General features: G+C 47.9%; 1 protein-coding gene across 6 annotated transcripts in view; it reads left to right on the top strand.

Annotated features, from left to right (window-relative positions):
- The window catches only part of TENM4 (teneurin transmembrane protein 4), a 2953639-nt gene that overhangs the window by 2727333 nt on the left and 204898 nt on the right, over window positions 1–21408 (top strand). The gene's annotated exons all lie outside the window — the stretch shown is intronic.

The following is a 21408-nucleotide window of genomic DNA, read 5'->3' as shown; positions in this document are numbered from 1 at the left end:
AAACTCCTCTTGGCCCCTACTTTGCCACCACAGGATGCCACCCATTGGATGCTCTTTCGACGTATTCCCCCCACAGTCAGGTTTCTTGCTTCCTTCACCCCCATCTTTGATCTGCTCCCAGGGAAGATGTTAATCTGAAGAGATCCGTAGGCACCGCTTAGAGTCCACTGCCTCTTTGTAAATCAGCCTATTAATAAAGGCATCCAGAGGGGTTGGCTTAACCCTCTGTCCTTTCCAGCCTTCGAATTCTGTCATTCTCGGGTTTAAGGTAGGTCAAGCCAGCTTGAGAAGAACTTGAAGCCATGCTGAGGAATTCTGAGATAATTCTGTATGCAAGGGGGACTTCTCCAGTGTAAGCCCAGTAAAGAGAAACAGAAGTAACTGGCACAGGCCAGAGGAAGACAGGGTGTCATCCACGGTGGAAAAGAACCCTGTCATAGCATAACCCCCTGGGTTACTGTGGAAGAAAAAGGGCTGTGTGCTGAGGAAGTACGTGCAGTCACTAGGAACAATGAACGAAACATGGGCCCCGCTTGTTCAGAAGAAGGGATTTGAGCATGGATTGAGTGTTCGAGATTCGTGGATTTTACAAGTAATCAGGAAGGTGACAGCCCCTCAAACAGGGAGGTCACCTTAAATAGCTCCACCTATAGTAAGCTTTCGTCAGTATGCCAGATCTCTCTCTCCCTTGTGATGACTGGCACAGAGAATTCCATGGCTTCAAGGCCAGGTGGGCATACGTGTTTCTTCTCTTCTGATTGCTTAGTTGATGCTGTCTAGAAAGCTGTGTTAAGAAGGATCCCGAGGGGGAGCCTGGGTGGCTCTGTCAGTTATGCGTCTGACTCTTGACTTCAGCTCAGGTCATGATCTCATCATCGTGAGACTGAGCCCTGTGTTAGGCTCCTCACTGGGGGTAGAGCCTGCTTAAGATTCTCCCTCTCCCTCTCCCCTGTGTGTGCTCGCTCGCTCGCTCTCTCTCTCTCGCTCTCTCTCTCAAAAAGAAGGGTCCTGAGGCTATATTCAGGATCAATGGGAAAGGGTCTCTGTGATTGATTAGTAATACCTGTTATGGTCACCAGAATGGAGAATATTGATGGCACACCAGGCATTTGCCATCCCTACTGTGTGTTAGTGGGTAAAAGGAATAGCCAAACTGGGAGAGGCCAGAGCCCTGTGAAAGGGTACTGATTGATGTAAACTGGGTTACAGGTGAGGGCTATACAGTTCCAAGCACCATCACTCGGCATGAAAGTTTCTTCCTGTCACCACCAATGCTGTGTCCCTGGTAACCACTAATGCAACTCTTGTTTTTGACTGACATTATTATATTTCCTAAATGAGTAGACGTTTGAACGAGGACTGTCCCTGTTCATCGAGAGTCAAGTAGTTTGCAACATAAAGACATCAACTTACATTGAAGTTGGAAAGTTTATACTGTAGCCTCGTTCAGGGAGAAAGAATAAATCTTTGTATGATTATGCAAACTCTCTTCTGTTTACATCCCATGGGCTTCTATGGGGTCAGTTTTCAGGAATCTAAATTTAGATAGGATCTACCAGGAGGTAGTGAGCTCCTTGTCATAGGAACGATGCAAATAGAGCCCAGTGACCACATAGCAAGGATGATTCCAGTGCCGACTGAGATTTTTCACTGGATGGCCTTTGATTGTCCTTCCAACACTGACAGTCTTTGCATCCATGATTTTGTGACTTTTGTTTCTCATTCAGCAAACCATGCAGGGTACCTCCTTTGGGCCAGGTACTGTGCTAAATGTTAGGGCTAAATACATGATCCCTGCCCTCTTGTTGTTGGTAGCTTTGGAAAGGAGACAGCTGTGTTAGCCGTGACTGAAGCAGCTCAGGGGCTATGGGAATACCCACCGCCAAGAGCACTAGGGGAGGCTCCCTGGGAAGGATGATGATGTAGCTGAATCCTCTAGTCAGAGTTAAATTGTCAGGAGACATGCAGAGAGTGGATGTCAAACCGAGGGAAGTTTCAGGTTTAAGAGAGGACAGTGTGGTGGTAAGGCCATCGTCTGTGTTTGAAGCATCTGAGGGGTGTTGGAGCTAATGCAGGAGAGTTCGGTAAGATCATGAAGATGACCTCAGAGGCCAAGTGACGGACCTTCCCGGATGGGCACTGGGGAGCCACTGAAGGGTTTTAAGCAGTGGAAGCAGTGGCAGAATGTAGTCAGACTTTTATTTTAGAAAGAAAAGTGTAGAGGAAGGAAGAATAGGCCCCGTCACAGCAAATGGGTCAGGAGAAGCCAAGGGCATCGGCTAAGACAGTAGCAGTGTAGGTGGAGAGGAGGGGTTGGCTTTAGGAGAATTTGTGTCTCCTGTTAGGAGTGGTTAGTCCACTGATAATGTGTCCTCACATAGAATAAATACATCCTTCTGATAAAACCCTCTCTCTGCAGAAACTTTAAGACGGGACTGTAGATTGCATATGCAAGGGCCAGGTCAGATAGGCAGAACTGGAATGTTGCCTTTGTTCCCTGGAGACTCAGAGCCTCTGACAGACCTGGATTCCATTCCCAGCTCTGCCACCTGGCTGCTGTTCACCCCTGAGCAACTCGCTTCTCTTTCTGAGCCTTGACTTCCTCATCTAGAAGACAGGCACGACCCATCACCTCAGGAGGATGTGTGTGAGGCTGGAGTACGCTAATGCAGGTGAAGGCATTGCAGGTGCATTTTCCTACTTTTCCTCAAGGGCTGGGGCAGCATCCTTCGTGCCTGGTCCCCTCCAGCTGCCGGGGGCAGAGGATGAGCATCTTGTTGCTTGGTCGTAATCACAGCCTGTGATGACTAACTTGGAAGGAACTTTCAATTATTAAAAATCAAATTAATTGTCCCAGCCGAGCACAAATATCCTTAACAAAGACTTTTCCAGCCGACCAACCGATCTAATCAACAGGCAAAAGCGCAGATACTTAATTAGATTTTTGATGAAAAATTGTGTTTAATTTCAAGTATAATCAATTATTAATTACTGTAATGAGTGAGTCTGACTGGGTTTACTAATTAACTCATTTAAAAATTATGAATAACCTTTTCATTTGTAATTATTTTCTACATCCTATCAAGCTCCAGATAAGAATCCTATCACTTCACCAGCACAGGGGGAGTCGAAAACAGGGCGGGCAAGAATTGTTCTTTCTCTGCTATCTGCTCGGGGCTGCCATATCTGGAGGGAACCCTGACAGATCCATTTGACATTCGGTTTTTAGTTCAAAAGTTTCCGTTCATTTGCAGAGACATCTGCAGTTACTCTCCTAGGAAGATCACAGCCAGCATTCACCACCCACAAAGGCTACAGGGCCTGGGGCCTTGCCTCTGGGCTGTCTTCCCCCCTGGGGGGTGTTACTTGGCCACTCTAGTTTGGGTGGGTAATCTAGGAAGGACCTTAAAGAATCCACGGGGCATCTCACCAGAGACGTGATGTACATTTTTGTCTCCAAAGGGCACCCTTTCGGAGAGGTAGCTGTTGACCATGCGTGCCTTGTTTTACTCACCATTCTCCCTGTGATGGTTTTTGAGTATTGGAACACTCTCCGCCTTTTCCTTTCTGAAGATAAGAAATGTGTTTGCAGAACAAAATAGGGAGAGCATGATAATGAGGGGAAGATTAGTTAAAAGTCAAACCATGAAGTTTGTGCAGCCATGGCAAATAATGCTTTATTTTATAGCAGCTAATTGTTTTTAAAACACTGTCCCCACAAAAGGCAGTGTGGCATAGTGTGGTAAAGATAATAGGGGCTGCTGTGGTCGTTAATAATGAGAGCACTTCACTTAGCTTTGATTGTTTGCAGCCCACACGCCCCTCTCTGTTCTGAGCACTTTGCTTGTAGTTTCTCGTTTTCAAATCTCCCAACAGCCCTGTGGATTATTCTCTCCAATTTACAGATGAGGACACTGAGAACCTGTGAACTGAAATAAGTTCCCACCGTCACCTGGTAAATGGCAGGACAGTGGTCATCCTCAGGCACCCAGGCTCTAGGGCTGATGCCTTTAAATTCTTTTTCTCTTTCGACTTCACATTCCTAAACTTCGTGCACTAACTTTCCTATCATAGTACTTGGTATTTAGAATTTTTGCTGTGTGCCCAGTGTTGGTCCAAGCCCATCATGTCATATCTTTGAACACTCAACAGTTCTGTGAGATAAGTTTTATTTTCTGTTTTTTCTACAAGAGGAAACTAAAGCTCACAGAAGTTAACAACTTGCCAGGGTCCCCAAACCTGTAAGGAATATAGGATTTTTAAAGGCCATACTCTCAGACACTGTGCTGGGTTCACAGCTTGAACAGATGGTGTAGAATCAAAAGACCCCACTCATGTCCAGCTCTATCACTTGCTGACTGTATAAACTTGGGCAATTTGCTTAATTTGTCTGAACCTCAGTTTCCACTTTGCTTATGGCTCCTATAGTGGGTGTGGCTGGAATGATTACCCCATTTTACGTGGGAGGAATTTATAGCAGCATGGCTGAGAGCATGGGTTCTGAAATTAGGCTGTCTGATTTCAGATCTCAGCTCTGCTGCGTATCTGTCTTGTGACCTTAGACAAGTCTGTTTAACCTCTATCAGCCTCAGTTTACCCATCTGTAAAGCGAGGCTAATAATAGTGGCTACTTCACAGGGCTCTTGCAAATTCCAGTAAGATAATTTGCATAAAGTACTTAGACTACTGTCTGGGACCTTTAGCACTCAATAAAAGGTAGATACTATTATTGTTAATAGTATTCTTGGTACCATTAGCATCACATGTGGAAGAGTATTTGTAAGTCTTGACCGAGACCTTGGACCAGCCTCATCTCATCGCAGTGCCTGCAGGCTTCCTGGCCTGTGTTAGTCGCCGGGGCAGCCGACAGAACAAGCAGGGAGGCCTGTCAGGAGACATTTGTAGGGATGTGTCGCTGTTACAGGGAAGCAGCCTAGAGAAGAATCATTACCAGAAAGTGCCTCGCGTCATTTCTTTAACTCAGACAAAAGTTGATTTTTGGTTCACTGACAGTCGCCTCTGTCCAGGTGAGACTGACAGGCTCCCCGGCCTTCTGGATCTCTATGTGAAAAGCAAACACGGGGTATCACGGAAGAGCTGCGGATTCCTATCTCCAGGACTCCTCAAGCACCTGTCTTGCCAAATAGGCGTTTGGAAAAGGGGGCACATCAGGCTTGCTAACAGTACAAAAAAGCAGGACTAGTTTTACATTTGAATGGAGACCTGAGATTGCCCTGGGACTCTCTTCCACAGTGGGTACAGGCCCGCCCCGTGGAGAAAGGGTGCCGCTCACTATGCTTTCTCTAAGGCAGTGAGGTGTTCTCATTGAATTCTGCAGAAATGTCAGCTCTGCCACAGCCCAGCTGGGTGACCCTTTGGAGCCTTGGTTTCCTCATTTGCAAAGTGGGGAGAACAATACTACTCCCATGAGAGATGATGCTGAAAAACCACAGGGCATGTGAAAAAGGAGAGCTCCCTTGCTGGTGGCCTTGGGACACTGTTGGGAGCCTTCCTTGGACCCCAGTTTCTCAACCCAGGATGGGGTGGGAGTAGATGATCCCGTAATGTCCTCCCCAGGTTTTGGAAGGAGGAAGGAGGAAACTGAACCCGGACGTGGGCTGTGGCGGCCTCTGTGCAGCTGCTATGACGACATGCTCAGCACTGAGGGCTCCTTTTTATTTATCTTTTTTTTTTTTAAGTAGGTCACATTTTCACCTCCACTAACAGCTGATGTTGGATTGAGAGAAAAAAAAAAATCGGAGCCCTTGCTTGAAGTGGTGATAGTTCGGTGAGGACGCTGCTAAATTTAATTGCTGCTTTACAAAAGGCAGCTGTCAGAGTGCTTGCTTGTTGGAATATCGCAGTCCTTGGTCCGGAAGCGCCTGGGTCATGCAGTTCTCGGGCTTATCTGGGCAGCGCTGATGGAGGCGGGCTGGGGCCCCGAGTGCCACGTGTGCAGACTGGTGTGGGCTCTCCTCGCCATGTCTGACTGACATTCCACCACACAAACCCGACTTCAGGGGCTGGCTGGCGGCAGTCCAGTTAGGGGGTCATGAGGCATCCTTTCTCTTTAGGGGGCGCCGTTGCTCACTCTCCCCTCTCCTAAAGTCTGTTCTCTGCTGCACGCTGGTCCCGAGCACAAAGCCAGGCACCAGGGAGCCCTGCTCAGTGAGACTTGGTTGGCTAAATGACCTTGCAAGGTGGTAAAGCCTGCCGAGGGTATTTTGGGTGGAAGGAAAATACAGGCAAAAAGCATGATGGCAGAAATGTGCACTGTATGTCCTGGGGCTCGGGGGCAGGTGACATGGACATGAAATGAGTAGAGAAAAGGTCAGAAATGGAAGCCAAGGTGATATTACCCCCTCCTTCCCGCAGTTATCCCATCTGGTTCAGCTCTCACGGCATCAGCATCTCGGGTGCCATTTGCTTCATAAGCACAGGCCTGTTGCCCTTTGGGCCCGGGTGTTACTAGCGAGCAATACAGCTTATTTTCTCTCCTCTCTCTTTGACTTCACATCAGGCCTTTTGGGTAGATTTACCTTTATAGCCCAAAGAATGGGGAATGGAGATGATTGAACTTGATGTTTTAGGGGGAGGAAGAAGTGGTAAAGATACAGGATCCTGTATTAAAGCTTTTCTTTCCAAGATTGATTCCTTCATGCTGCTCAGTGGGAATGGCTAATACCAAGATATATATAGATTGTTCTCTTCATTACAGACCCCAGACAGGTATCCTCCAGCCCCCCAAAAGCAGGACTTAAGGAGCCTGGCGCGGCTGTCTGCCGTTGTCTGAGGTGCCACCGTGCGGAGGAGGGGCTCACTTGCTCTGTGGCGCTGCCGAGGCCGGAACTGGGCCCGCAGGGTGAAAATGACACAAAGGCCGATTTGGGCTCTGTGGGAGGAGGCTTTCCTAACAAGACAGCGGCCTGTGTGGAGTAGGCTTCTGTGTCTGGAACGAGAGGAGCAAGGGTAGGTGCCCAGCGGGTCTCGTTTTATTGTCCATTGTCCTTCCACCCTTCCTTGCTGTACCGCGTGGGCAAGGACTTCATCTCCTTAAGATGCCTTCCCGTCTGTAACGTAGGATGAAGCAGGCAAACAAAGGAGTAGCCAAAATGATTAAGGCGTTCAACATGTGACCGCTCGGCATGAAAAACATCTTCCCTGCTCTGCAGCTGCCCCCCTGCCCCCCGCCGTCTCCCCACCCTCCGATCTCCTCCACGGGTGGAACCAGCCAGCAGCCGGCAGACCCAAGGAAGCCCACTGATCCAGACCGTGTGGGTGAGCCTCCCAGGCACAGAGCAGGGTGGAGAAGGGGAGAGCAGGTCTGGAAGGCAAGTAGATAACATCAGCCTCCTCACATCTCCAATTTCTCTTCCATAGCAGTGCTCATGGCTCTGGCTCTCCTCCTGGGGACCCAAGACTAGTATCGAGACCCAAACCTTACATAGGTACCTCTCCCCCCCTTACTCAGGCACCTCTCCCCCCCTTACTCAGACACCTCTCCCCCTGCTTACTCGGGCACCACTCCCCCCTCTTACTCAAGCACCTCTCCCTCCCTTACTCGGGCACCTCTCCTATATTTTGCTCCCACTCAGCCACCAGGCCCTGCCCACTTGTAGTCAAAATCAGATTTCCTGAGATACAGTTTACACACAGAAAACTAACACATTTAGGCATACCATTCTCTGAGTTTTGACAGATGGATGGAGTTGTGTGACCATCGTCACCACCACAGTCAAAACACAGACCACTTCCATCACCCCAGAAAGCTCCCTTATGTCCTTTTATACTCAGTGCTCCCCTCATTCTCAGCCTCTGGCAAGCACTCACCTGTTTGCTGTTTGGTGGTTTTAGGTACTCTTTTTCAGAGTAATAAATGTAATAAAGAGGTGATTTATTGCTGGATTCAGAATCAGACTGTAAGATCTTCAAGTGTTGCTGAGAACCCTGGAAGGTAGAATTCAGAATTCAAGATACTAGGGTCTCACAACGGGGACATCCGTGCTGTCGGCATGAACGCACACGGGCATATGCTCTTGTGCCATTTTTATGGACCATTTCTTCCCGTACACGCTTATAACTGTCGACACAGTTCTTGGCAAGTTGAAGAGCTCTGTCATATCTGTGCCATTACCGTATCAGCATATTCCTGCCATCTCCAACTTTTCCTATTATCAATAGCGCTTCTGTGAATATCTTTGTGACTCTGCTCTGATTTTTCTTCTTTCGGTTATTTTGGGGAGGGCGTGTTCCAAAAGCAGGATTTCTGGGTCACAAGGGGTGCACAGTTTGAAGCTCTTGTTACTCACTGCTAGGGGCTCCGTGGAAGGGTAGGACTGCATTCCAGGATGCCCAGCCGGGTGTCCCGTTTCCCCGCAGTCCCACCAGGGTGGGGCTTTGTGTCTGACCTTGAGTCAGCCGGTTCAGTGGGTGAGGGGCAAGGGAGTTGACGTGTGGTTCTGAGACCCAGAGAAGCTATAGAATCTTCATTCCTGGAGGGATTTCCACCTCTTTTCTCTCAGTCTGTTCCTTTCAAAAGCTGGGCTCACATGTCCCTTCCTCAGTGTACCTCCTGACACTAAGCCAGGACCCGGTTCTGTGCTCTGACACTGCTCACGATGCTCCCCACAACGGCAGCTGCTCATCGTGTCACGGATCGGCTGGCGCCTGTCCCTGCTGTTGGATTGTCAGCTCCATGAGGGCAGAAACTATCTCCATCCTGCTCAGGGCCGTAGTTAGGTTCTCGTACAAGGCCAGCAGGAGGTAGCACGTGTTCAGCAAAAGTGTGTTGACGGAGAGAAAGCAGGGAAAGGTGCCTGGACCTGAGCCTAGCCACTGTGGCAAGGCATGGAGTGGAAGGAAGGAAAAAGGTAAGAGGCTTGTATTCGTATAGGGGACAGAGAGGGAAGGTCTAGACGCAGTGAGATCATGGGAGCATGGAAAATGGTTATCAGAAGCTGAGCAGGGAGCCAGAGGCGGCTGCCAAAGTGTAACTAGTGAGGTGCACTCCTGGCCCAGGGCCCTGTTTTGCTCCTCTGTCCGTGCAAGTCGAGCAAGAACCTCGCTCTCTCTTAGCCTCAGTTTTCTCACTGGGAATGTAGACAGTAGGCTGCTGGAGAGATGGCTGTAACAACCTGGCGCCTAGCTGTTCCTGGTCCCTGGAATCTGTCTTCCCTTCCCCCCGGCAAACAAGACGTGTTGAATTTTAGGGCCAACCAGTCCTGAGGTTGGAAGTGTCACAAAAAGGTGTATTCATATAGCCTAACAACAGCAGCACCTGCAGAGATCACACACTCTCCTGGGGCTTGAGGCCCACACCCCATGGGCAGCTTTGGGGTCCCTGCAGGGACACTGTGGCCATGGATGGGCAGGAGGTAGCCCCAACCGTACCCCGAGGTTGCTCCTTGCACGCTTTGACCCCGGGAATGTGGAAAAGGAGTTGATCTTACAGATTTTTTGCATCCTATGGAGAGGATTTGTTCCCCACATCCTTGTTTTTCTTCTAGACTAATTACTGTGAAATAACAGAACTTAATCGCACCTAGGTGCAGAGAGAAAGCGAGAAGGGTCTCCCTGATGGCTGTTCTTGTGCTGCCATAGATACATAGCTCGTGGAGAGGAGGGGGTGCAGTCTGGGCTGTGTGCTTAGGGCGGCAGGCTCAGGACCTCCGTGAGGAAGCAGAGAAGCAGCTCTTCATCATGGGGAAAAGGGAGGGAGGCAGGAGAGCAGGAAGGATGGCTGTAAGCACAGTGTGTTTTTCTTCCTCCTATCAGTAAAACAGCGAAATCACAACTAAATGGTTTCTTTTTTTTTTTTTTTTTTTTTTTTTTTGAGATAGCAACACAGTAGCAAGAGCACAGACTCCGGACCTAGTGAGGCCTGTATTCTGGCCCAGCCCACAGGCTTTGCATTGGGGGTCTTGATTTCCTCCTTGGTAAAAAGTCAATTAATGTCTAAGCAGTGTTCGGAGCATTAAGCGAGACGCCACCTGTGAAGAGGGGTCCAGACCATGGGTGGCCCACAGTGGGTGTTCAGCTGATGCTTTTCACACCCTTCTGGGCAGCGGGATCACCCAGAAGTTTTAAGGCCTCTCAGATTCAGCCACCAAGGGCCACTCCTGGATGCAGGGATTTAAGGTAATCTGAAATTAAGAAGAGGGAACTTCCCCAAGGTTCAGGTTTGGAACAGCAGGGAGCACTCACTGAGCCTGTGTACCGGGTTGTGTCCCCAGCTGCAAAGGACAGACAAAGCCAGATAAGCTAGCATCACCGCCTTGAGTCATCCTAGGTTTCATGGTGAGCCAGATGTGTTAGGAGCTGATGGTGGTACTAGACAGATGATAAAACCATGTTCCTGGAGTTTGAGCCTTGTCCCTGTGGGAGCCCGAAGGAAAGAGCAATTCATTCTAAGCAAGATCAGATAAAATTTCCCCAAGGCGCTGAGCCTTGTAAATCAAGTAAGATATTGAAAGAGAAGCCATGAATGGCTTTCTGGAGATGGAACAGCCTAAACAAAGGCAGAGGGTGGTAGACAGAAATGTTGGCTGTGTGGGGTGCCTGTATCAGAAGACTGTGTGTTAAAATGTCCGTTGGTGCATTTGAGCCGCCTGCAGGCATTGGTCTGTTTTACCCAAGGCTCTGGAGTGTAGAGCACAGAACCCACAAGGACTGCAGGACACTGGCTGCCTTCCCCCTGAGGAGACATGCTGCACGAGACAGCTACGTGGTAAATACCTGGCCTTCCCGTGAGGCTTTCAAACCCATCGATCCTCTCCGGCGGACCATGCGCCGTATAGAATTCTCAACTGTATTTTCTTGCTCTGCAAGCCCCAGATGTGGAAAATGAGGCCGACCGCAGTTAAATAGCTCGTTGAGCTGGAATAACTGGCGAGTGAGAGAGCTGGAACTAGAAGCCAGATTTCCCCATCCCAAGGCCTACGTTCCCTATATAGACTGCGCTGCCTTTCAGACCCCCACTCTGATGTCCTCATCTACTGTGGTGCTGCAACCCTGGGGCTCAGAGCAAACCACGGGGCCTTTGCCACCCTAGCTGTGGCTTTCCTCTGCCCCTGCTCCCAGCTCCCCTCCCGCAACCCAACATGATGTACCTTTACCATGTGCCAGGCATGTTCTGAGTGTTTCCTGCATTTTCTCATTGAATCTTCTCATGGTCTTACTTATCCAACAAATATCTGCCAGGTGCCAACCATGTGCTAGGCACCTTTCTGTTTTTAATCTCCATTTCTATAGACAGGAAACTGATGCCCAAGCAGGTTAATTCATTTGTCCAAAGCCACATCACTGGTAAGAGAGGGAGCCAGGATTTGTCCCCAGACCCTGCCCTCTTTCCACCTGAGCTCTTGGATTCCCATAGCTGGGGTGGGCTGGGACAGTCCACCTGATCTGGACTGCTGAGAGAATGCAGGAAGCGCCTTACGAAGCAGAGAAGCTAACTCTCTTTCTTATGGGAGAAAAATTAACATCCATCTGCCCTGTCCCATGCACTGTGCCAGGATTGCTATGTGCCCGTGGCATTGAGTGGGTCTGTGATTTTTACCAACATGCCTCAGGATTGGAGAGACAAGGAGGCCCAGATGACATCAGGGACCTCAGTACATGTCACTTACTGAGCCCTGACCCCCATGTTATCTGATTCTGCTGTTCTCCAGGCTTCGTCTGGCATGAGTAGATTGTCACCAGTATAACATTTCACTTTGGAGGAAGCTCTTCCCTCTGGTGTGTGGCAGGCAGCTAGATTTATGGCCCTTTCGAGCCTGGAGTTAGATTTTGTTCACAGGCACCAGTGGGGAAAGAGGAGATATGCCAGGATCATTCATTGTGCTGTGGCCTCCACTGCGTCCCACGGTCCTAAATTCTACCACCTGGGCCACCAGGAACTCTCAGCAAGACCTAGTCCCTGGGCTCCTGTGAGTGTCTCTGGTTTCGTGAGCACATACATTCCTCCACCAGAGCACGCACGCAAAACTGGTATTTGAGGGGAGAAGGTGTGAAAGTTGGCAGAGATTAAATGCGAATTTTAGGAGAAGTAGCATCTTTTTTTTTTTTTTTTTTTTTTACCTGAAAACTGGAAACTCTTCTTTCGTAACTTGTTGGCATCTAACTTCCTGTACAGCGTCAAGTCTATTACATAGCACGGTTCATACACCTGATTGTGTAGGTCTGGGGCGGTGCTGGATGTTTCACATACAAATTGTTGCATTAGTCTGTGCTTTAAACTTTGGGTGTTCTTTCTTTCATTAACTCTTTTTCTAAGTTTGTTTATTTATTTTGAGAGAAGGCATGCATGTGTGCAAGTGGGGGAGGGACAGAGAGAGAAAGAGGGAGAATCCCAAACAGGCTCCATAATGTCAGCATGGAGTTCAACACAGGGCTCGATCTCGTGAACTTCAAGATGGTGACCTGTGCTGAAATCAAGAGTCAGATGCTCAACCAACTAAGCCACCCAGGGCCCCTCTTTTCTTTTTTTAATGTTTTGTTTTATTTTTGAGAGACAGAGAGAGACAGAGCATGAGTGGGGGAGGACCAGAGAGAGAGGGAGATACAGAATCTGAAGCAGGCTCCAGGCTCTGAGCTGTCAACACAGAGCCCAACACGGGGCACAAACCCACAAACTATGAGATCATGACCTGAGCCGACGTAGGACACTTAACCGACTGAGCCACCCAGGCACCCCGTGCCTCTTTTATTAACTTTTAAGCAATGTGACCAGAATGCCTTATGGTTTTAGAACACTTCCTAATCTATAAAGAACTTTCATTAAATTTAATTCTTACAGCAACTCAGGAGATGGTTTTATAGTATTTCCATTTTTCCAGATGAAAACAGTGTAGGTCAGAGTGGTTATGTGACTTATTTGCTGATACACAGCTAATAAGGGTCAGAGCTGGGAGCCTGGCTGTCTCTACAGATCTGCTCCACTGAGTACATAGGTGAACAGCACAGCCAGCCAGGGACAGGGAGCACACAGACCCGCAGCGTCAGGGCACTGTGCATGGGAGAGGTGCTGAAATCATGATAATGGCCCCAGGCTGCAGAGGCGGGAGCAAAGGTCATTTTTGCCTGGGGGGGGGGGGGGGGGCGGGGGGGGGGAGGTGATGGTGAAAATCCACACAGAAATAGACCTTGAAGGATGGGAGAAAATTTTTTAAATAGGGAGGGCAGTGGCTGTTTCCACATAGAGACGTATCGGCAAAAGCCTGGAGGCTGGGTGGACGGGTGTGTTTGAGGGATAGAAGAAATCACACAGACCAAGACCCCTGAGCAGAAGGGAGTGAGGAATATCAGGTACCTTGCTCAACAAGTATTTAGAGTGCTCTTGGAAAATTGTGTCCATTTTTAAGCGATATTACCTCAAGTTTCTGTCCTCAGGAAAATATTGCCAACAAAATTTGATCAATAAGACTGGTCCATATTAAGAGATTTGTCCTTTTTTTCCCCCATTTTTGTCAGTTCCATGATTTTACATCTAATCGGAAAAGCAGCATGCATAGTGGTTAGGGACAGGTTCAAGGCAATGTGGATTTGACTCAGATCCGAGCTTATTCTCTGCCTCTTATTAAATGCGCAATCTTGGGCGAGTTATTGAATCACTTTGACCCTCAGTCCTCATCTTGCAAATGAGGGTAATAATACTACCTCCCTTCTGGGGCTTTGTGCGGGTTAAGTGATACTGTGTTTATAAAGCACTTGCTGCAGTGTTTGGCACAGTATAACCTTCAGTTAACAACAGGGGCTATTTGTTAACTTGACCATCACCATCACCCTGGCGCCCAGAACTGTGCTGCCTTAAACTTCTAATTGAAAAGCTGAACCAAACCAGAGATATGTGTATATCAGAGAAGGTAAAAGGGAACTCACGTGTATCGAGCACCTTGCTCTGTGTGCGGACGAGAGCAGGAAAGCAGGAAAATGTGGGTGACCCCAAAGAGCCAGATAGAGGCTCACCCACGGGGCAGCAGCCTGGGATGCTCTGGGGAGTATTAGAGGAACGTCGCACACTGTGTTCTGTGAGATTTTAAAATGCTCTTTCAAAACGCTTCTCATTATAAAGAAATATTATCCCAAGTTGCAAATCCGGGTGGCAGGCTCCACGTTAAGCTGTCCGCCCTCATTCCTCTTGCTGAAGTGAACGTTCCAGAGGGAAAAGACCTCTCCTAATAATATATACACAAATTAAAACTCCATTTAGAGGGACAGTGGGGACCACCTCCTAATTGACTTTGATCACAGAAAAAAATCATTTAACACGGTCGGTATGCCAGAGGAAAGCAGGAAATGGGAGGGTTGCTCTGCAGAGTGCTGTCACAGTGAGTTCTAGCAGCTGTGGAGATGAAGCCAGCCACAGGACTTTTCTCCTTCAGTATTCCCGGGCATTAACCAAACCCATGGTTTCCTCCGGTCCCCTTGGATGGTTGACGACATGAAGGAAGGAGTGATGGCTCACGCGTGAGTGGCAGGTCCTTTGCTAAGTGGAGTCATCTTTCTATAGAAGGGTTTCAGCCAGGGGCGCCTGGGTGGCTCCGTCGGTTGAGCGTCCGACTTCGGCACAGGTCATGATCTCATGGTTCGTAGGTTTGAGCCCCGCGTTGGGCTCTGTGCTGACCGCTCGGAGCCTGGAGCCTGCTTCGGATTCTGTGTCTCCGTCTCTCTGCCCCTCCCCCCGCTCGTGCTCACTCGCTTGTGCTCTCTCTCAAAAATAAATAAAAATTAGTTTAAAAAACTAAAAAGAAAAGCTCGGGGCAGCCTTGTGAATCTAGTGTTGATGCTCAGAGGCAAGTGCCGCAAACAAAGGTCTTCCTTGTGTGTTTGTTGGCAGTGATTGGATCGACAGCTGTATGTTTATTCTCACAGGGGCTAACAGGAAACCTGTCCTGCGCTCCCCTGACAGTAGTCTGAGAAGAGCTCAGGGGTTGGTTTCAGTTCTTGGTGATGCCGTGATGAATGTGCAATTACAGAGAATTCTGGAGGCTGGGTTGTCTGGAGATACAGAATTAGATTAATAACGCCTGTTTTGTTGCTGCGTTTTGAGGGGCCTAGTGTATAAAATGGAGTTACCAGCGATACCTTCCTTAAAAAGTCGTGAGATGGAATGATCCCACAAAGGTGAGTCCTCCAGCATTATGTCTTGCACATGGTACAATTTTAATAATTAGGAGCTGTTATTGTTTTAATGATAATCCTAATTATGTCTGCCCCTTCATTTTCTCCCTTTCTTCTTCACTCCTTTGGGCTAGGTGCTGAGGGGTAGAAATGAAAGGAGTAATCGCTGCCCTGAAGGGAGGGCCTCATGGTGGCCTGATACAGCCTGTCCCGTGGATTCATTCCCTTGACTCTAGGCTCAAGGAGACAACTTCTTTCTTATTTTTTTTAATATGAGATTTATTGTCAGATTGGTTTCCATATAACACCCAGTGCTCATCCCAGCAGGTGCCCTCCTCAATGCCCATCACCCACTTTCCCTCCCTCCCACCCCCATCAACCCTCAGCTTATTCTCAGTTTTTAAGAGTCTCTTATGGTTTGCCTCCCTCCCTCTCTTTTTTTTTCCCCCTTCCCCTCCCCCATGGACTTCTGTTAAGTTTCTCAGGATCCACATAAGAGTGAAATCATATGGGGGCACCTGGGTGGCTCAGTTGGTTAAGCGTCCGACTTTGGCTCGGGTCATGATCTCACAACTTGTAGGTTCAAGCCCCATGTCAGTGCTGACAGTTCAGAGCCTGGAACCTGCTTCGGATTCTGTGTTTCCCTCTCTCTCTTCCTCTCCCCTGCTCATGCTCTGTCTCTCAAAAATAAACATTAAAAAAAAAATTAAAAAACAAAAAGTGAAAACATATGGTATCTGCCTTTCTCTGGCTGACTTATTTCACTTAGCATAACATCCTCCAGTTCCATCCATGTTGCTACAAAAGGCCATATTTCATTCTTTCTCATTGCCAAGTAGTATTCCACTGTGTATATAAACCACATCTTCTTTATCCATTCGTCAGTTGATGGACAGTTAGGCTCTTTCCATAATTTGTCTATTGTTGAAAGTGCTGCTATAAACATTGGGGTACAAGTGCCCTATGCATCAGCACTCCTATATCCCTTGGGTACATTCCTAGCAGTGCTATTGCTGGGTCATAGGGTAGATCTATTTTTAATTTTTTGAGGAACCTCCACACTGTTTTCCAGAGCGGCTGCACCAAGGAGACAACCTCTTTAATCTGGGAGTGTAGTGCCTGATGGAGGAATAGGCTATGAGGATGGCTTTCCTGCCCTTACAGGATTTCCTGCCATGACTTAATGACAGAGTCGAAAACCTGGGCTCGGCAGGGTCCCAGGCTCTGCCCACATGCTCTCGTCACGTCTGCGTCTCCTCACCTGTGCAATGAGGGAGGGGGCTGGGACTGTCAGTTCCATCTAAGCAACACCCTCCCCCAACATCCCAGCAGAAACTCCAGTCTGAACTCGCTAGAGAAATCTCCTGACCTTACTTTTGCAAGGAAAACCTCAATATACAATTACCGTGGTGGTGATAATGTTAGGAGCAAAGAGGATCATCTCTTTGAGAAAATACCAAGCACCATAATCTCATAAACTATCTTCACAGCTCTTGGAGCTGAGTGTTATGGTCACCATTTTATAGATGAGCAAACCGAGGCTCCAGAGAGTTACCTAATGTCTGCCAGGGCACATCACTGTGAACGTGAGAACCGGAAAAGGAACCCAGGGCTGTCTGACGGCAGCCTGTGCTCATCACCACTACAGTTCTGTGCTTCCGTTTCTGGCCTCGGGAACCAGCACGACACTGGGAGGTGGGCACGGAGAAGTCGGATAACCGGGCTGAGGTCAGTCCACGGGTTGGTGGAGGTGACCAGCCCCTGCATTAGTTACGTAGAGAAGAGGTCTTAGTCGAGGCTGCCTGGTGAAAAGCGCCCAGAAAAGACAGCTCTCTGATTCTGTTGCTGCAATACTACCAGTTTATTCTGTGCGTATTAGATTCCAGCTCTGGTCCCCGCACCCCTTGCTGTGTGGCCAGCTTTGGGTGCCCTCCAGCTACATTGCTGTTCCTCCTGTGCAGTGACCGTGGGACTGCCTGGTTCCCACTCATGTGGCTGGCTGCGCTTGGGCCTCTTACTTGTGCCCAGCCGCCACCACCACCGCCCCTTGTTTTACAGAACTTTTGAGCAGCTGCCGGCAAATCCTTCCCACAGCATTGCACGGTACAGAAAAATGATCAGCTGCACCAGAGTCCCTTCTCCGGAAAACACTTAATTTGGGGGTGAGAGACAGTAACCCTGATTGTTGCAGTCAGGTTTATCCAGAGACAGGAAGAAAAGCAATATATTTACTTGATTTAAAATTAGCCCCACGTAGTCACCAGTGGGATCCTGTCAGGTTTCTTTATGCCGATTCTGCTTTTAAAAACTGTTTTATCCGTTGGGCAAGTATCTCTGGTTCCTGTGCCCAAAGTCTGTCAGCTAATGGAAGCAGGATAGAAAAAGGCCCCCTCAGTGTAAAGAAATTTGTAGTTGGCATGGAAAGGGAATTAGGGAGAATATATAGAAAGAAGAAAAAGGTGATATGACAGAGCTGGCTTAAACAAATCTTTCAGTGGCTCCAGAAATCAGGAAAATCAATGTAGCAAAATGACAAAGATGGTGACAACTGCCGTAGAGTTCCTGCTATGCACCAGGCAGAGTTCTAAGCAAATGACATGCATTATTTCACTTAATCCTTTGAGATAGATACTACCAGCTGCATTTTGCACGTGTGGAAACTGAGACTCGGGCGAAGTAATTTGCCCAAAGTCATAAAACTAATAAATGACCGAGCTCCGGTCTCTCTGGAGAGATCCAGACTTGAACTTGCATGTACATGGTTTTGACTCGGGGGGTGAGCCATGCCTAAAGTAGTCAGGATGGGGGCCTCATGCTTTGTCCTTGAGAAGAAAGCCCCTTAACAAACACCTCAGAAGAGCAAATCTGGCTATGCTGTCTGCAGAGGCTTTGCCTTCAGTTGTCTTAAATTTTAACTTAATTTCAGACACTGGAACTCACTAGCGGTGTGATGTATCAGGAGGAGAGCCTGGACCTTGGAACCAGTCATATCTGGGGTCAGATACTGTATCACTTCCCGTCTGGAAGGTGTGTTTGCAATCATGCGGCCTCTCTGAGCCTCCAGGTTTTTTCCATCATAAACTGAGAATAATAGTAATTTTCTCAAGGTTTATGTAAGGATAGAATGAAATAACATATGCAGTCCCTCTTGCTTAAGTGTCTGACACACGCGTGTGCTCCAGGGTGGATCTCCTCCCTGGGCTCTGACACCCTTCGTTTCTACCTATTCCTCCTGAGGCTGGGTTGGAGAACTTCCCTTTTCGTGTAAAGCAGCATTAAAATGAGTTCGGAAACTAGGTAAGAAAATTCATCCCTAATCCCGCTATCATAATTCAAAGTCTGATGTCATTTTTACGTAGGTCTTTCCAGGTTTTTTTTCATATGCATATCTGGTTTTGCAGAGATGCAGTCAGCAAAAAAATGCAATTTTATGTCTTGCCTTTTTTTCCCTTAGCATTCTATCGTCAGTATTTGCCTTCATTGCTGGTTGTCATGGTCATTTTTGTATAACGATTGCACTGCATTCCATCCAGTACCTGTAATATAAGTCAGCTAAGTTGTTCTATTTTTACACGTCTAGGTTGTTTCCACTTTTTTCTGCTCTTGCCCTGCAGTCGACATCCCTGCATATGGAACTTCTGGGTTCGGAATTTGTGAATGTCACAGCTTTGTAGCAAAACTAGGACTAGAACCTGGGGAATGAAACTCTGTCTTCTTGTTGCTGTTGTTGTGACTTTCTGTTTTTGTCGTTGTTTTCTCCATTGGACGACCATAGTCCGAGAATGCCAATGACTTATGTTTCACAGAAACGATAATATTTATTAAAAGCAAAAGAAAACAAAACTGAGCACTAATATAAAACAGAAAAGTGGGTAGCCACATAACCGGGTTGATTCCCACTGCCTTTTGAAACCAAAAACACCACTGGAATCAACACTCCCTTGTGGTTATTGATTGCTGCCTCTAGTCACTACCTAGAGCTGCTAATTTACAGATGCAAGTGGGTTCATGCATTTGATTTTTGGAAGAAAGGGAAGCGTGCACCGTGACAGGAAAAGCACTGCTGTACTTATGTTGGTGATTCCTGCATAATGACTTCGTTAATTGCCTCTCGCTGGCTGGGGGGGGGGGGGGGGGGTGGGGGGGTGTTGGGGGGGGGTGAGGCTTCAGTGTCTGAACATCTATGGGCATTCTTGTTAAAAATGTCAGGATGGAGCTTGCACTTTCTCGGCCATCTCTTTTGTCTTGCTGGGCAGGAAAAGGGGACTGGAAAATGTCAACCCTGGGATCAGATTGACCGGAGCTGAGGGAATAAGAAACTTCCCCCCAGCCCAGCTCTTGGCTTTTAGAAATCATTAACATTTCAGTGTGGGTGATCCTGTGAACCCGCTACCTTTCCACAACCTTCTTCTGAACTCTTAAGCACCTTTTCACCTTTTCATGGAATTAAAAAGTAGTTTAAAGGGAAAACCCATATCAGGTTTCTTATTTAGGTCACTTTCAGTGTGCTTGAGAGTTTTGCACTAACAGTTGTAAATACAAACCACAGAGTGCAATTTAGACAATCCTGTGATGTACATTGGTGGTGAATGGTCACCAGTAATTCTTCAGGAAAGGGGGTGTGACCAATTACAGTTTATTTTTTTCAATGGTCTGGTTCATCCTTAGAGCAGACAGGGGAGGACTCTTTCTATTTCTTAGCTTTTCTGGATCCATGGCTGTTAATTTCACATCATTTGGGTAGCATTCGTTTCCTGCCATATACAACTTTAAACGTGGGTTGCTGTTGGCCAAGAGATAGTTATTAACACCACTGGTCCCCCCAAACATTAATTGTAGCCAGTGTGTGTGTGTGTGTTGGTGGGTTTTTTTGCTGGTGGCTTTATGTTGCCCATATTTTATCTTCTATTTAAAGTAAAAGAATGAAAGGGGCACCTGGGTGGTTCAGTCAGTCAAGCATCCACCTTCAGCTCAGGTCATGATTTCACAAGTTTGAGCCCCGCATCGGGTTCTGTGCTCACAGCTTGGAGCCTGGAGCCTACTTCGGATTCTGTGTGTCCCCCTCTCTCTCTGCCCCTTCCCCACTCTCTCTGCCCCTCCCCCACTCGCACTCTGTCTCTATCTCAAAATAAATAAACATTTAAATTTGTTTCAAAGAATGAAAAAGAGGAAGCTTGGGTTGGGAACACAGGCTCCTAAGTTTGAAGCTTGCCTCAAATCTATACTGGCTCCTACACTTAGACTGGTGATTCCTGCATGATGACTTTGTGAATTGCTTCCAGCCACCAGGTGCTGGGAGGAGGCTTCAGCATCTGAACATCTATTGGGCATTCTTGTTAAAAATGTCAGGATAGAGCTTGCACATTCTCAGCCATCCCTTATGTCTTGCTGGGCAGGGAAAGGGGACTGGTGGTATTGGGTAACTTTTACCTCTCCTGGTAAATCAGAGTATGTTAGTGTAACTTAAACGTCAGTCCACTTTCCTTGTATGTATTTTCCGGTAATGATTTTTCAACCTATCTTTACATGAAGATTAAATTAGATAATATAAAGCATTCAGCATGTTGGTATGCACTCAAATGATTCCACATTTTGAGCTGCTGTTATTATTTTGATTATTTTCAAGGAAAAAGAAGAGTGGTTGCTTGAGTTATGTTTCCTTGGATTATCTGTAGCTGAGCTTGTGTTTTACCCTTTGGAGAGAGGAGGGGAGGAGAGGGGAGATTGTTCCTTCTCTCTTCCCCTCTTCCATAACCTGGACTATAGAATTAACCACCACTCAGCACAGTAAAGGAATGGAGGGCCCTCTAGCACAAATCTATTGAAGACCCTGAATCAGAGAGTAAGGGTCCCTTCTGTTGTGGCTGTAAAGTGACCATGACTGGCTGAACTTCACACGTGTCTCCACATCATCCCCTAATCTCGGTGGCCCCATGCTTACTTCCCCACCTGCAAGCCTCCACAACTGATTTCTGGGTGACTGACTCTTCCGAGGGCCCAGGTTTGAGTGGGGTCCAGAACTTTGCCTTCCCAGGTGGTGAAAGGAAACAGAGAGACATGCCAGCCTCACAGCTGTGTGAGGACTCTGTGATGGCGGGTAGTGGGGGGCAAGGCCACAAGGAAGCCCCGCCAGTGTGCCTCCCGAAGCTTCAGGTCAGCATCTTCCCCCCCCCCCCCCACCAGCTGAGGACTGTCCTGCCCTAATTAACTTCCCTGAGACACGAGACCCTGTGATCATTTTCACCTCCAATGCTTTTTTCCACTGGCTTTTCTTTCCCCTCAGCTTTT

The sequence above is a fragment of the Herpailurus yagouaroundi genome, unplaced genomic scaffold, assembly GCF_014898765.1.
Source record: "Herpailurus yagouaroundi ecotype Mexico unplaced genomic scaffold, PumYag 180, whole genome shotgun sequence".
Lineage (NCBI taxonomy): Eukaryota > Metazoa > Chordata > Mammalia > Carnivora > Felidae > Herpailurus > Herpailurus yagouaroundi.
Note: the sequence above shows the minus strand (reverse complement) of the source record. Positions and strands in the feature narration are given on the sequence as shown.